General features: G+C 33.9%; 1 long non-coding RNA gene across 1 annotated transcript; it reads left to right on the top strand.

Annotated features, from left to right (window-relative positions):
• Nucleotides 1-8,544: 8,544 nt before the first annotated feature.
• Nucleotides 8,545-14,119, top strand: LOC127158486 (uncharacterized). Its single transcript, XR_007826162.1, has 5 exons — nucleotides 8,545-9,021; nucleotides 9,098-9,171; nucleotides 9,835-9,995; nucleotides 13,491-13,532; nucleotides 13,666-14,119. It is a non-coding gene; the product is annotated as an uncharacterized LOC127158486 (long non-coding RNA).
• Nucleotides 14,120-14,921: the final 802 nt, after the last annotated feature.

Here is a 14,921-nt window from a genome sequence, read left to right as displayed (position 1 = left end):
GCGAGACGAGGTGCATCTCAAACGAGCCTATTATTTTGAGTTGTCATTTTTGTTTTTGGCATTAGAGGGCGTATGAGTAATTATTTAAGTAGGCTAAAGTATTAATTAGTTACTGGTGGTGACGTAGTCCTTACGGGACGGCCGATTACGCACGGGACGGAGATTTCGGCAATGTGTTTGGAGTTTACGGCGGTTGACATAAACTGGTTTGTGACTGGATTGAGATGAAGTCTGGGGTAAATGAGGAAGATGAAATGGAGTCAGATGATTGGAATTTAGTAGGTAGGAAAGGACAAGACAAGAGAATGAGTGGGCGAAATGAAGCAAGGTTGGCGTATAGCCAATCCAGTAAAAGCGGATTAGAACAAAACAGCTCAGATGAAGATGGTAGGGTTGTCCGTAAAAAGATTGGAAGAGAGCAACATAAAGTAATTCTTAAATTTAGAAAGGAAGATGAACATGTTAACCTAAGTCCATTAGCACTGTCTAGAGAGCTGAAGAAAAAGTTAGGAGAAGTGGATACGGCTAAGATTTTGATGATAATATGTAAAACGGTAGAGCAAAAAAAACAAAGCTCTAAAAATTGATAATGAATGTAAGAAAAAAGTGAATAAAAAGGAAGATCTTGGGAGAAAGATGATTGAAACAGGGAGTAATAACGGGTATTCCAGTTGAGGAAGATATAGAAAGACTCAAACAAAGTATTTCTGGGGGTGAAGTGAGTAGAATAAAAAGGTTGCAAAAAACAATGAATGGGGAAAGAGTTGACAGTTTGTCAATTCTTTTGGAGTTTCAGGACTTCCAGAAAAGTCAAAATTGGATACATGAGCTTTGTAGTGAGGCCATATATTCCTCCCCCACTCCGCTGTTATAGATGTCAAAGATATGGACATATAGCAGCGGTGTGCAAAGGAAAACAAAGATGTCCTAAGTGTGGAGGTGTCCTAAGTGTGAAGAGAATGCACAAGACAAGTGCTGTAATTGTGGTGGGCAACATAGAGTAACATACTGTGCATGTAATGTAAGGAAGAGAGCTGTAGAAATTGAACAAGTGAAAGTTGTAAATAACATAAGCTATGCAGAAGCAATAAAGAAGGTACAAGAGCAAAGGAGAAGTGATGATACTGGCAAAGACATTTCGAGTCAAGTGATTGGGCAAACAGAGGAGAGTGGCACAACACTGACAGTGGATAGACTGATTTCGTTCGTTGCATATGTAATTAATTGCACTGACCAAGTTAGACACAAAACAGAGAAAATTAAAATAATTGTGAAGGGAGCTGAAAAGTTTTTGGGTATAAACAATATATCTTGGGAAAACATCAATAAAAGACTGGAAGGTGATGGGAAGTCAGGAGGTGCAGGTGATAAGACAACTTGAATATTGTGCAATGGAATGCAAGAAGCTTGTTAGCAAATGGTCAAGAGTTTAAAGGTTTTATAAAAGAGCTTAGAAAGAAACCAGAAATCATATGCATTCAGGAAACCTGGCTTAAACCAATTTTGGATTTTAATGTGAAAGGGTATGATTGTATATGTAGAGATAGAGAGGAAGATATTGGGGGAAGGTGTATAATATTTGTAAAACAAGGAGTGCAATATAATGTTATAGAAAAAGGAAAGAAGTTGGAGTTTATAGTAATAGAAATTCTGAGGGGGAAAGGAAATGTTAAAATTATACATTTTTATAATTCTTGTAAAAGACTATCACTAGAGGTGTTAGATGAACTAATTGTACATTTAGAAGGGAAAGTTATATGTTGCGGAGATTTCAGTGCTCATAGCACACTATGGGACAATTGCAATGATGGGAATGGAATAGCGATTGAAGAATTAATGGAGATGAAGGAATTAGTATGTTTAAATGATGGTGGGGGAACAAGGGTTAATGTAAGAACAGGAACAGAATCAGCTATTGATCTCACACTGGTTTCAAATTCACTGGCGGGTATATGCTTATGGGAGGTGTTTAGAGAAACAACTATAGGAAGTGATCATTACCCTATAACAATTGAGGTAAATTTAAGTATAGAAAAATGTAATGCAGGAGGAGTAGATAAATGGTTATTTGAAAATGCAGAGTGGGAGGAATTTAGGAGTATTAGTGAACAAGAAATGGAAAAAATTGAAGTTAAAGAAGGGATTGATAAGGTTTATAATGATATTTGTAATGCTATATTGATATCAGCAAGTCAGACTATTCCGAAGAAGGGAGGTCGGAAAAAAAAAAAGAAGATTGTGCCATGGTGGACAAAAGAATTTGATAAGGCATTTAAATCTCAAAATAAAGCTTTTAAAATGTTAAAAAAGAATCATAGTTTTCAGAACTTTATTGAATATAAAAAGATGCAAGCAAATGTTAGAATCATTAAAAATACAAAAAAAGACTTCTGGAGGAGGTTTTGTAACACAGTGGGAAGGGAAACAGAAATCGGTCAAGTATGGGGTGTGATAAAAAGAATGAATGGGATAAAAAGAGGATTTGGGTATCCAGTATTAAAAAATGGAGATACAGTAGCAATAAAAGATGAAGAGAAAGCAAAAATGCTGGTGGAAAATTTTGTTAAAATACATAAATCAGATAATATTAGTAAGGAGGGTAAAAGAGGAAGGGCAAGGACATTGGAACAGTATAAAGACTTAATACAGAATGAGGAATACAATAATGAACAATTAAATATGACATTTACAAAGGCAGAGTTAAATCGAGCTCTTAGGAAAACCAAGAATTCAGCTCCAGGTATGGATCAGATTTGCTATTTAATGCAAAGTCATCTCAGCGAAGTATCTAAGGATGTTTTATTAAAAATGTACAATAAATACAGGGAAGAAGGAAAATTACCACAAAGGTGGAAGGAGGCGGTGATAGTACCAATACGCAAACCAGGGAAGGATAGTACAAATCCAGGAAATTATAGACCTATTGCGTTGACATCTAACATTGGTAAAATAATGGAAAAAATGGTGAATGAAAGGTTAATGTATCATGTAGAAACTAATAAATTCTTATCCAAATATCAGAGTGGTTTTAGGAGAGGGAGAAATACAATGGATCCGGCTGTGTGTTTAGAACATGAGATAGGAAAAGCACAAATAAACAGAGAGAGTGTAATGGCTGTCTTTTTGACATAGAGAAAGCGTATGACATGATGTGGAGACAAGGGTTGTTAATTAAACTGTATAAGTTAGGTATCAAAGGTCGAATGTATAGATGGATCAAGGATTTTTTATCAGGCAGAACACTAAAAGTGAGAATAGGAAACAGTTATTCAGAAAAGTTTGCAATTGAAAATGGTACTCCACAAGGAAGTATATTAAGTCCTTTATTGCTTTCCATTATGATAAATGATGTATTTGAAGATTTGGATAATGGGTTGGGGTTCTCACTCTTCGCTGATGATGGGGCAGTCTGGAAAAGGGGAAGGAATATTGATTTTATTGTTAAAAAATTACAGGAGGCTATTATGAAAGTTGAAGAATGCTCATATAAATGGGGTTTTAAATTCTCAGTTGATAAAACAAAGATAATGTTGTTTACAAGGAAGAAAATTGGAAGTGAGGTAAAACTAAAATTATATAATCAAGAACTGGAAAGAGTAAAATATTTTAAGTTTTTGGGGATATGGTTTGATGAAAGAGTTACATGGGTGGTGCATATTCAGAATATAATAGACAAATGTAAGAAAATAATAAATACAATGAGGTGTTTAGTTGGTAGTGAACGGGGAGCAGACAGGATGGCATTAAAGGCAATGTATAGTGGATTGATTAGATCTGCGTTAGATTATGGTTGTGTGGTATATGGATCAGCTGCAGAGACGTCTCTTAAAAAGTTAGATAATATACAGCATCAGGTTTTGAGACTATGTACAGGAGCTATAAAAACTACTCCAATTACACTACAGGTTGAAATGGGGGAAATGTCTTTGGAAATGAGAAGGGAACAGTTATCATTGAATTATTGGGTTAATTTACTAGGCCATAATCAAGAGCATCCAACACTAGACATGTTAAAACCATGTTGGGAAAAAGAGAGGAGGAAAACTAAAAGTTTTGGATGGTCTGTGATACAGAAAGCAACAAACCTTAAAATTAATCAATTAAATGTTAGTCCAACTGTTCCGTTACCAGTAATAAAACCTTGGTTACTTCCAGATGCTATAGTTGATTATACATTGTTAGAACAGAGAAAGGTTAAGGAATGTAATTTATATAATGTGCAGACATATATTAATGAGTACTATAGTTATGTTCAGATCTACACAGATGCATCAAAGAGTTCAGACAACAAGATAGGAGTAGCATTTACTGCCCCAGAGTTTCATTCATCAATAAGGAAAAGGATCAGTGATGAGCTATCTGTTTATACAGGGGAAATGGTTGCATTATTATTAGCAGTACAATGGATAGAAAAAATAAGACCTGTGAAATCAGTTGTTTGTTCAGACTCATGTTCATCATTGGCCAGTTTACAATACAGTCATTCGGAGAGTAGACCAGATATTTTATTGGAAATAATGCAAACAATATACAGAATTCAAATGATGGACTCAAAAACAGTAGTATTTTTGTGGGTGCCTGCACATATTGGTGTCCAAGGAAATGAAACTGCAGATAAAGAAGCAAAAGAAGTGGTTAAAAAAACAATGACATCAATTTAATTATTAATTTAAGTAAGAATGAAATTAAGAAGAGACTAAAGGAAAGGTGGCAAAAACAGTGGGATAAGGGGAAAAAAGGTCTGTGGTTCTATAGAATTCAAAGGAAAGTGGGAGAGATGAGAAGTGCAGGGAAAAACAGGAGAGATGAAATAGTAATATCAGGGATGAGATTTGGTCGTCTTGATCCACACTCCATACCAGTTGGTGGCGGAAATACACCATTTTGTTGTTTGTCAACCGCCAATAAAATTCAAGAAGAAGAAGAAGAACCGTTGAGATACGGTTTCTAAGCTTTTTGGCCGCTCCATGTATCCGTACCGTAATTCAAGAAATAGAGGAGTATCAAACTTTGGGTGACGGCTGGCTTGACCGGGTGTTAACAGATGACGGCTCACTTGACTGCGGTGGATAAAACTGGAGCTTTGCGATGAAATTAAAGGGATTGATGAGGAGCAGGTGCATCATGGGGCTGTATGTGGAGATGATCTGGATGAACCACAGACTGTTGATAAGTCTGGAAAGTTTAACTGTGTCAGTGAAAGATCGAGTTCAAGAACTTCTGCAGAAGATTGAATGAAACGGTGAAAATGGTGGAAAATTTATCATGGAACACATGAAAAGGAGCGGCAGCAGAGGCACTCATGTCGATTGTAAGTTGTTTAGATTTTTTTAAACGTATGTCAGTTTATTCGTTAAAGTCTAGGTCACACCGATAGTGATTTTTTTTTTTCCTTTTCCTTCTACTGTTATTGTTTTTAGACTGCTGGTCTGGACAATACAATCTTTAGCAAATGCGCCCACACAGGCCTATAGATTACTGGTATAGGACTATTAATTGATTTTAAAAGAACTAGATCGATCAGGCGAACCTCTCTTTGAATTAACTCATTCATACTGTAGAAATCTGTAAAATGGCATGACAAATGATCGGTTTTCTTTCTTAATAAACATCGGTGTTTTAATTTTAATATAAATTGCATCAAAGCTAAACTGTTTGTTTAAAAATGAGCGGGAACAATAAGTGTGAACTCGTCTGATCGCTAGAGGTCGCAGTCGCTCCTTTTGCTGTAAATCACAAGCTGGGATCGTGATGCTTTGCGGGAACCCGTGTTGCTCTATGGGTATTACAAATTAAAAGAGCCGGACGAACAAAGGAATATACTCACTGGAAATAAATAAATAAATTAATAAATAAATCCATGCATGCATGCATACATACTAATTATTATTATTATTATTATTATTATTATTAATAATAATAATAATAATAATAATAATAATAATAATAATAATAATAAATGAAGGCAATGCCGTGATTTTGAAAAGAAAGAGATGATTTGAAGTTCCTTTTAGTTTGAGAGACAAAGACGTGACTTCCAAAAACAACTATTTACTTTACGAGAAAAAAAAAAATCCATTATACGTTTTCTAAAAGGAGTCACTTAAACCCGTTTACCAGTTAAATATCCATTGTTTGCAACATGTGCTATAAAAATGCCAATATCATCTAAAGGGAGCACTTAATACAGCCTATACTGGAGGCGAGGATAAGACTAAAATCTTAATTTTGTTAATTAAAACATAAGCCATAATGTTTAATATTTTCTTATTTTATTCAACATTAAATGTTCTTAGTTATAAATTAATTCGTTCCCTTGTTTTATTAAATCATGCTCTCAATATAATAAATCTTACCCTTTTTAAGTAAATCGTGTGCAAAATAATTCGTTCTCTCCTTGTACTAAATAGTGCGCATTATGCAATTATTCGATCCGTCGTTTTATTAAGCCTTTTTTTGTTGTTGTTGTTTGTTTGTTTGGATGGTCGGTAACAGTTGTGCTTGGTGGGATAATGGGTGTACTGAATTACCATATTTCTGCAGTCATAAAAAGTGTTATATATCTTAGCCCAGCTATTTTAAACTGTTTGATCACATTCTAGGGTTACTATTTTAAGCATTAAAAAATACAACCATCAACGTATTTAAAAAGTGTTGCTTTTTTGGTCATATATTTTTGTAACGTACATCATTAAATTTATTTATTAGTGTTACCAGAATTACAACATTAATATTGCAACTTATTTTTAACGCTTTGACATTTAATTTAGTGCAATATTTAGCCATTGCAGCATTTTTGTGCAATTTTCACTAACAAATGCAATTGGATTTGTATGTATATCTAAATTCATTGTTATCCCACCGGTCCCTATTGTGACTGTCAACATGTTTACTCATTCTATCACCACACTCAACAAAACTGAATATATGTGAATCCATATATTAATACTACACACCCTAAAGATAATGTGTACCAAAAATCTTTGCCATATCTTTATGTTCTGCAAACAGGAATTAAACTGCTTTGGTCATGTACAATTTACCATGTGAAACTGCACATATTTAATTGAGATCCTTAATTTTCTCCATATTTGCAGGAAGTGCACTAAAACAGTAAGTCAGTAAGGATTTTATTGTGACCGGTGGGATTAAATGGGTTAAATCATTCGCTCAATATAATCATTATTTTCCTTTCTTTACTAAATAGTGTGTACGGTATAATATTTCGCCCCCTTGTAAGTAAATCATGCACAATATTATAATACCTGCCATCATTTTAAATGGTGAAATTATCAATATGATAATTCGTTCCTGCCTTTTAAGGAAATTGCACGATATAATCTGTCCCTTGTTTTACTAAATTATGCGCACAATAATATAATTAACAAAATTTATAAAAAACAAAATTTAACCATTAAAAAGGAGTCCAGAATAAGTTAAAAAAAAAAAAAAAAAAAAAACTGAATTTGGAAAAAATAAAAATGAAATTTGTCAAAAAAAAAAATACAAAAATACAAAAATAGAAAATTAATAGTGTAACAATGTTGTTTTGAAATCAAAAGCACAATATGACTGTGCTTTTGAAATTTTCTCCTTTCTCCCTAGAAGGATCCAGGTTTACCCACCTCACCCACCACGGCGCTCTCTCATCCTTCACTCACTGAATTCCTATATGTTGTTGCCTTTCATATGATAAACACCGGTTGAGCTTTCATGTGTGTGTGTGTCGAGCTGCACATCTTCTTCAATGTTTCCGATAAGTTTACTTGCGCGCGCCCGTTATTACCGCGTTTTGACTTTGGTACAGTCTAAGTCTAATAATCTGTGTACTCAAAAAATATTAAGACCCCATGAATATAAACAAAAACATGCTTTTAACATAAAAATGCATTTACCACTTGTACACTTGAACCGATCTTTCATACACTGTTAAATATACTCATCCCACATAAACAGATGAAGTATTTAAAATATAAGAATAATATATATATATATATATATATATATATATATATATATATATATATATATATATATATATATATATATATATATAATACATGTGTCCAAAATGCTTTTATAATGCATTGCCCACATCTTTTTATACTTTAATAAATCCATGTCAAATGTATTGTAACTTTATTGATATTCCCTTTGTTGATATTCCCTTTGATATAAATAACATGTTAATGGTGTCTTCCAATGGTACAATAATTTACACTATTACTGTGTCATTAGTAGCACTTTTTTTCCACATTAAAAATACAGCACTTTGTTGTACTACGAAAGCAAAGCACACTTTTGTGTAACATGCTTATGTATTTAGGGGTACATGTCATGAATGAGAACTCAAGGACCAAACTTTTTCCGCCAAAACACTATTGTATTGTGCTCTGTTAATTTAAACTGTTTAAGTTTCCATTTTACTTGATTATCAATCGTTAAACTAACGTAAACGGTTTAATTTCGCCATTCAAAAAAGCGGATATGACGTTTCCAACGCATTTGATGAAGACGGCGTGAAGGAGGTGTATGGCGTCAGAGCTAGAAGTACCAGTCAGGTAAGAAAATCTAAAGACTTCTTTGTCTTAAGTCAAAGTCTTTAATTTCTGTAAGTGTTTTTAGTATGCTTTTAGTGTTGTTTTGCAGACGAGTTTAACTGGTATATTGCGCCGTTAATAGATTATTTCGTGCAGTTGGGAGATATGAAAGCGCATATGGACTGTAGTGTATTTGTATGTGCGCTTGTGGAACAGAGGATGCGGCGAATTATTAAAATTCAAAGTGCTTTTCCGTCTTATTAATGATACATAGGCAGTTAAATAAAACCTTCCTGTGCTCTTTCTAGGCTACTCAAGTCCCAGTGAAATTAGTGTAAGCTAAAGCGCTAAAGCACGAAAGCAAGTACAAATAATGCCACATTCGACTTCTGCATATATTTTAACGTTCATCGCTGCCTAATTTTGGCGAAATGAAAGAATGTCACAACTTTACTGACGGAGAAAAAAAGTTTTGGCCAAGGTAAGTGAACCACTGCATTGCCTTTTCATTATTTATAAACAAAAGTAATAAGGGTATTTTGCATTTTCTGTTTTAGAGGAATGCACGCAGTTGTAAATGTGAACTGGTGGATAGTTAAGAAGTTGATGTGTCTTCTAGAAATTTAAACAAGTAAGACACTAAGATATATTTATATGTTAATAGATTGTATGCATGTATGTGTGTGTGTGTGTGTGTGTGTGTGTGTGTGTATGAAGAGTTCATTTGTATATGTGTATATATTAAGAGTTAATTTGCAAGAACAGATAATAGAAAAAAAAAATCAAAAATCATGTTTTTTTTTTTAATTTTTTATTCTGCATTCCAAGTAATATCAATCAAACTGCAGTTGGGTTATTTTGATTGAATATTAATAGCTCAAAAATACAGCTAACTAACACAATAAAACACACACACAATAGAAAACATGTTTTATGTAAATTAATAAAAATGGAGTTATCTGTTTTTGCAAATTAACTCTTCATATGTATGTGTGTGTGTGTATGGATACTTTTGACTCATTCATTTTTTTAAAAATGGTTTGAAGGCAGAAATGTGATGTTTATCATTTTATAAACGTCTTGTTTTTGTGAAAAGCTGTGCCTGAAGTATAAATCATGCTTTTTTACAGTCATTTTATGACTTTAAATATGCTCCAGATCATGTCCACACTTTTGGAATAATATACATGACAATAATCATCACTCACACAAATTTTTTGATCACTGAATTTGTCTTTGCTGTTAAACTATATATGGGTGCTCTTGTAACAAATTGTACTTCATGTGTTTACAGATTTGTGCAGAATATGAGACAGACAGATTAATCATAGGTCCATTAGTGTCAACTGTCTTTGCCAATGGGTGGATCCACACTGCAGAACTTATGAAGATGATTGCAAACCGAAGAAGGGTCCTTGGACAAAGCATTAAACCCTCTTGGTTCCCACTACACAGGTAAGAACAACTACACTCAACAAAAACTTTTTTTAAACATGTTAAAGGGGTCATCAGATGCTGTTGATATGATTCTTTAGAGTCTTAATGAGAAGCAGGGGCGTTTCTAGGATTTTAAAACATCCGGGGCTAGTGCCAAAACATCAGGGGCTAGTGGTGTTGGGTGGGAGCTCACATCATGCTCACATAAGATTTTGTTAGACACAGGTGGTTGAACCTGGATGGGGTCCGGGGGCATTAAACTGGGGGTTAAAGACCTTGTCACACTATGAACAATAGTAAATAGTAATCACTGCAAATAGCAAACATTATAAGTATTATAACAAAATTATAACTTTACAAAAATATGTTAGACAAATAAAATAATAAATTTGAAGATGTATTTATAACTGTAGCAAACATATAGTTGAATGCAAAAATAAGGCCCTATTTTTTTCCCAAATGTCTTTTTTTTTTTTTTTTTTTTTTTTTTTTTTTTTTTTCAGAAAATTCAGTTTTCTGTTTTCATTTTTCTGGTCTTCTTTTTAATCGTTAAATTTAATTTTATTAATCAAAATGTAATTAATCATGTGTAATTAATTAAAACCATGAATCTTATACAATTGACTGTCAATTTATCAAAAGTTAAGAAAAATTACATATTTAGGACCACATGAAATGTTTTATTTTTTTCTCACCTTATGTTTTATTGTTACCAAATATGTTTATTTGAATGCATAAAAACAACCGTTATATGTTTTTACAATAGCCTTACGGAATTCTTTGTTGTGCATTTTTTTCTGGTTATCAAATGAAGGTATAAAATATTAATTAAATTGATCTTCTAATGAAAATGATATTTTATTTTTGCCAAATAAAGGGATTTACTATTCAAATTTAAAACATGGAAGAAATATTGTGTGAGGAATTTGTATACATTTTTATTACTTAATAGTAGTAGTAGTCGTAGTAGTAGTAGTAGTAGTAGTAGTAGTAGGCACGTACATTATACTGAATGGTTAATAAAGTTTAACCGAACTTTTACTTTGACGGGTTGCCGTGAATACCTGTAAATTTCTGTGTGTATATTTGACGCGTGTTTTACTCAAATGAAACAGTGAAATGCTCATGAAGTGACTCTCAGAGCAGTTCTGGAGATGTTGTTAATGTATTTATGTCCTCGTTTAGTGAAACGCGCATCAGTATTACATGTAAAGAAACCGCACGTCCCCGTTCATTCATCAAAAGACACGCAGAACATGCAGGATTCATATTTAAATAGGCTTTTGTGGCATAATATTTACAGATACTAGTCCATATCGCGACTTGATTTAAGTTTAATGACCAACTTTCGATTGATTCATTTAAACTTTGACAAATTCCGTGGAAATCATAGGGCCATACAAAAAAAAAAAAAAAAACATTCGGGGCTGGAGTAAAAACATTCGGGGCTCTAGCCCCGAATGATTAGCCCTAGCAACGCCCCTGATGAGAAGCCTATAACATGCTATTGTTAAAATTTCTCAGTGGTAGTGTAAAAAAATATCAAAATCAGCGCTTTTCAGAGTGGGCCATTCTGTTGAATGTTCCTTTAAATACTAATAAGCTCTACTCACCCAGCCTCTCTCTTCTGTGGATTTACGAGCCGACACAAAACTTGCTAAGTAGCACATTATTAAAAGGCGATTTGCAAAGATGCATCAAAAACACCCATATACTCACTTCTGCTGTAGGTGAAGCTGGATCACAAATTATAAGTGTGAACATAGACGCATTTATGTAGAACCCCGGACACATTTCCTTCAAAAACGAAAGTTACATTAATCCTCTGCGTCTTTAGCGGCTCAGATGTCGGGAGTAAATCATGACCGCTATGATCATTATTACATCCAACAACAGAACACCTCAATTGCTTAATCTGAGACATTTTTGTCTTCCCCTGCACCGGAGTCGACACAATAATGGTGGTCAGACTCTAAGATAAGACGGTCATGTAAATCAACTATTGTGGGAGCGGCCTTGATCGGTGTGACGTCACACCAACTAAAAGCTGAGAATGACCTGATTTGAAAAAGGGCATATTACTTATAATGATTAAAAAATACCACTGGGTGGATTTTTATCATTATAGGGTGGTTGTGTACACATACTGCCAACATGCATTTATGTTCAAACAACATGTAAAAGTGAGTTTTGCATCAGATGACCCCTTTAAAACACTGTCTCACCAGCCACTGAGTTTTAGGGTAATGGTCATGGGCATTAACAAAGAAGACAGATATAATAAGAATAGGTTTATTAATACAATAAATATAAAATATATGGTATTACTATAAACTGACAGATATTGCGAATACATTAACTTCCCAAAAACAATACATTCTAAAGCAAGGCAGGCGTGTCAAACCTGCTCTTGGAGAGCCAGTGTTCTGTAGAGTTTAGCTCCAACACCCCTGCCTGGAACTTTTAGTAAAACAACTTTGTTTTTGTTTGAGAATTCCTAAAAACCTTGATTAGCAAACCTGTAAGACCTTTGTTCGTCTTCAGAATACAAATGAAGATATTTTTGATAAAATCAGAGAGCTTTCTGACCCTGCATAGACACCAACACAACTGAAATATTCCAAAGCCCCGAAACGTAGTAAGGACTTCGATATAATAGTCCATGTGACATCATTGGTTCAACCATAATTTTACAAAGCTACGAGAATACTTTTTGTGGGTAAAGAAAACAAAAATAACTACTATATTCAACAATTCTTCTTCTCCTCCAAATCATGTATTCTGCCATTATGGAGAGTATCACGATGTATGCACATTGCTTTCCTCTGCAAGCAAACAAGGCCCAGCGCATACATGTTCTACGTCAGCAGAATCACACGCATGCGTTATGCAAAGAGGTAATAAGGTCTCTATAATGGTGGAAGACGCAATTTGGAGAAGAATTGTTGAATAAAGTCAATATTTTTGTTTTCTTTGCACACAAAAAGTATTCTCGCTGCTTTGTAAAATTATGGTTGAACCACTGATGTCACATGGACTGTTTTACTGGTGTCCTTACTACGTTTCTGGGTCTGGGAGCATTTCAGTTGCATTACTGTCTATGCTGGGTCAGAAAGCTCTCGGATTTCATCAAAAATATCTTAATTTGTGTTCCGAAGATGAATTAAGGTCTTGTGGGTTCGGAAAGACATGAGGGTGAGTAATTAATGACAGAATTTTCATTTTTGGGTGACCTATCCTTTTAATTGTGAATATTGCTGAACTCTGCAGGATAGTGGCTTTCTGTGCTGATCTGGTCCAGTAATGTTATAGTTTCATTTTCCACTGTAATGTTAGTTAGGATTCCATCTGAACTGCTTGCCTGTATTTCCCGTAAGTATATGATCAGACAGAATAATAGATTTCAAATGTGTGTTTTTTTTTTTTTGTTTTTTTTTTTGTTTGTTTGTTTTTGTTTTTTAGAAAAATGTAAAGGCTAAATCTCATGAATTTTGTTGCTGTCTGCATCTTTAGACTAATGACATTGAAGTACCCAAATGAAGACACTAGTATATGGTAAGTTTTTTTTTTTTTTTTTTTTTTTTTTTTTTTTTTATTTATTTATTGGTATTTTCAAGGATGATAAATGCTAATGTAAATTTAATACGCAATAATTTGAGTACTCCGTTCTTTTAAATATCCTCTCTAGGATACAGACGTTGGCAGCACTCAGGAGGTGATCCAGAGGAATCATGGGAATCTATGTCATACGATTTGAAGGTGCAGACATTGAAGACAGCCCAGCAGAGTTGGAGTGTTGGACCTTAGCAGTAAACCCTATGAACAAACATGTTGCTGGGACTGATATATGGACTAAACTTGAACTCCTGAAATCAGGCACACATTTGGAGTACTGCAGAAGTTATTTCTGCAGCCAGTTCCTGTTCCTGGATTAAGGTTTGATTGGTTACCTTTATATGCCAATTAGAAAATGACAGTAGTTTAATATTTCTGTAGTTTTGTAATGTGGTTGTAACTGTAATTGTTGCTCTTGTTTAACAAATACACTTGACCATTTGTGACATCTTGTCTTTTATGACTCATTGCAGGATAATCACACAGAAAATGCTTTGTTCAAGGGAGTAACTTTAACTAGAATTCATTTAAAGTAACTAGAACCAATTGGATGGAACCACTGTCCATAATTTAAATGAGTTGTCTGAAACAAACCTTGTTAATAAACAATTCCTCTTATAAACCATTTGTAATGTTTTATTAATGCTTAGATACAACTCAGACAACAGGCACATTCTAGCAATGTCATGATTTTTTTTTGTTTGTTTTTAACCTTATTTTTTTCTGTCATTTTTAGGAGGGGGTGATTTTGCAAAATCAGAGATAGAACAATGTGGCAGTAACTGTAAAATTGAGAACAAACCTGATGTTAGAATAAGACTACGTTAGTCTTATAATGTGTGTTTTCAGGAATTTTAGAGCATGAACACTCCCTCCCTCTGGGACTGTCTGCATATGGGTAGAGTTTACAGGAAAGTATGCGATTCCGCCCACTCTGTGACGGTCTCTGTGAGCACAGAAGAAAATGGGTGGAGTTAAGTCCGTGCTCATATAAAAGTAACGCGTCACCACATCCAGCAGCTTTTGGAGGATTTTCTTTCAGCTTTCATCTCCCATCACTTATTATTTTGGCCAAGAATCCACTTAAGGTATGAAATATGTTTAATACATATGTGTTTGAAGTATGTTTAAAAAAAACAAAAACAAAAAAAAAAAAAAACATGGTTTAACTGAATCGGCGACTCTTTAATCCAGACAGTGGTGCTCGATATGAAATACATATATACATATATACATATATATATGTTTGAAGAGTTCGGATGCAAAACCAGCTAAAAGCCATCTCGGTCAAAAATGAGATAATGATAGTGAAAGAATGCTCCTGACATA

This window comes from Labeo rohita, unplaced genomic scaffold (assembly GCF_022985175.1).
Source record: "Labeo rohita strain BAU-BD-2019 unplaced genomic scaffold, IGBB_LRoh.1.0 scaffold_1516, whole genome shotgun sequence".
Classification (NCBI taxonomy): Eukaryota; Metazoa; Chordata; class Actinopteri; order Cypriniformes; family Cyprinidae; genus Labeo; species Labeo rohita.
The sequence above is the reverse complement of the archived record's forward strand: the minus strand, read 5'-3'. Positions and strand labels throughout refer to the sequence as shown.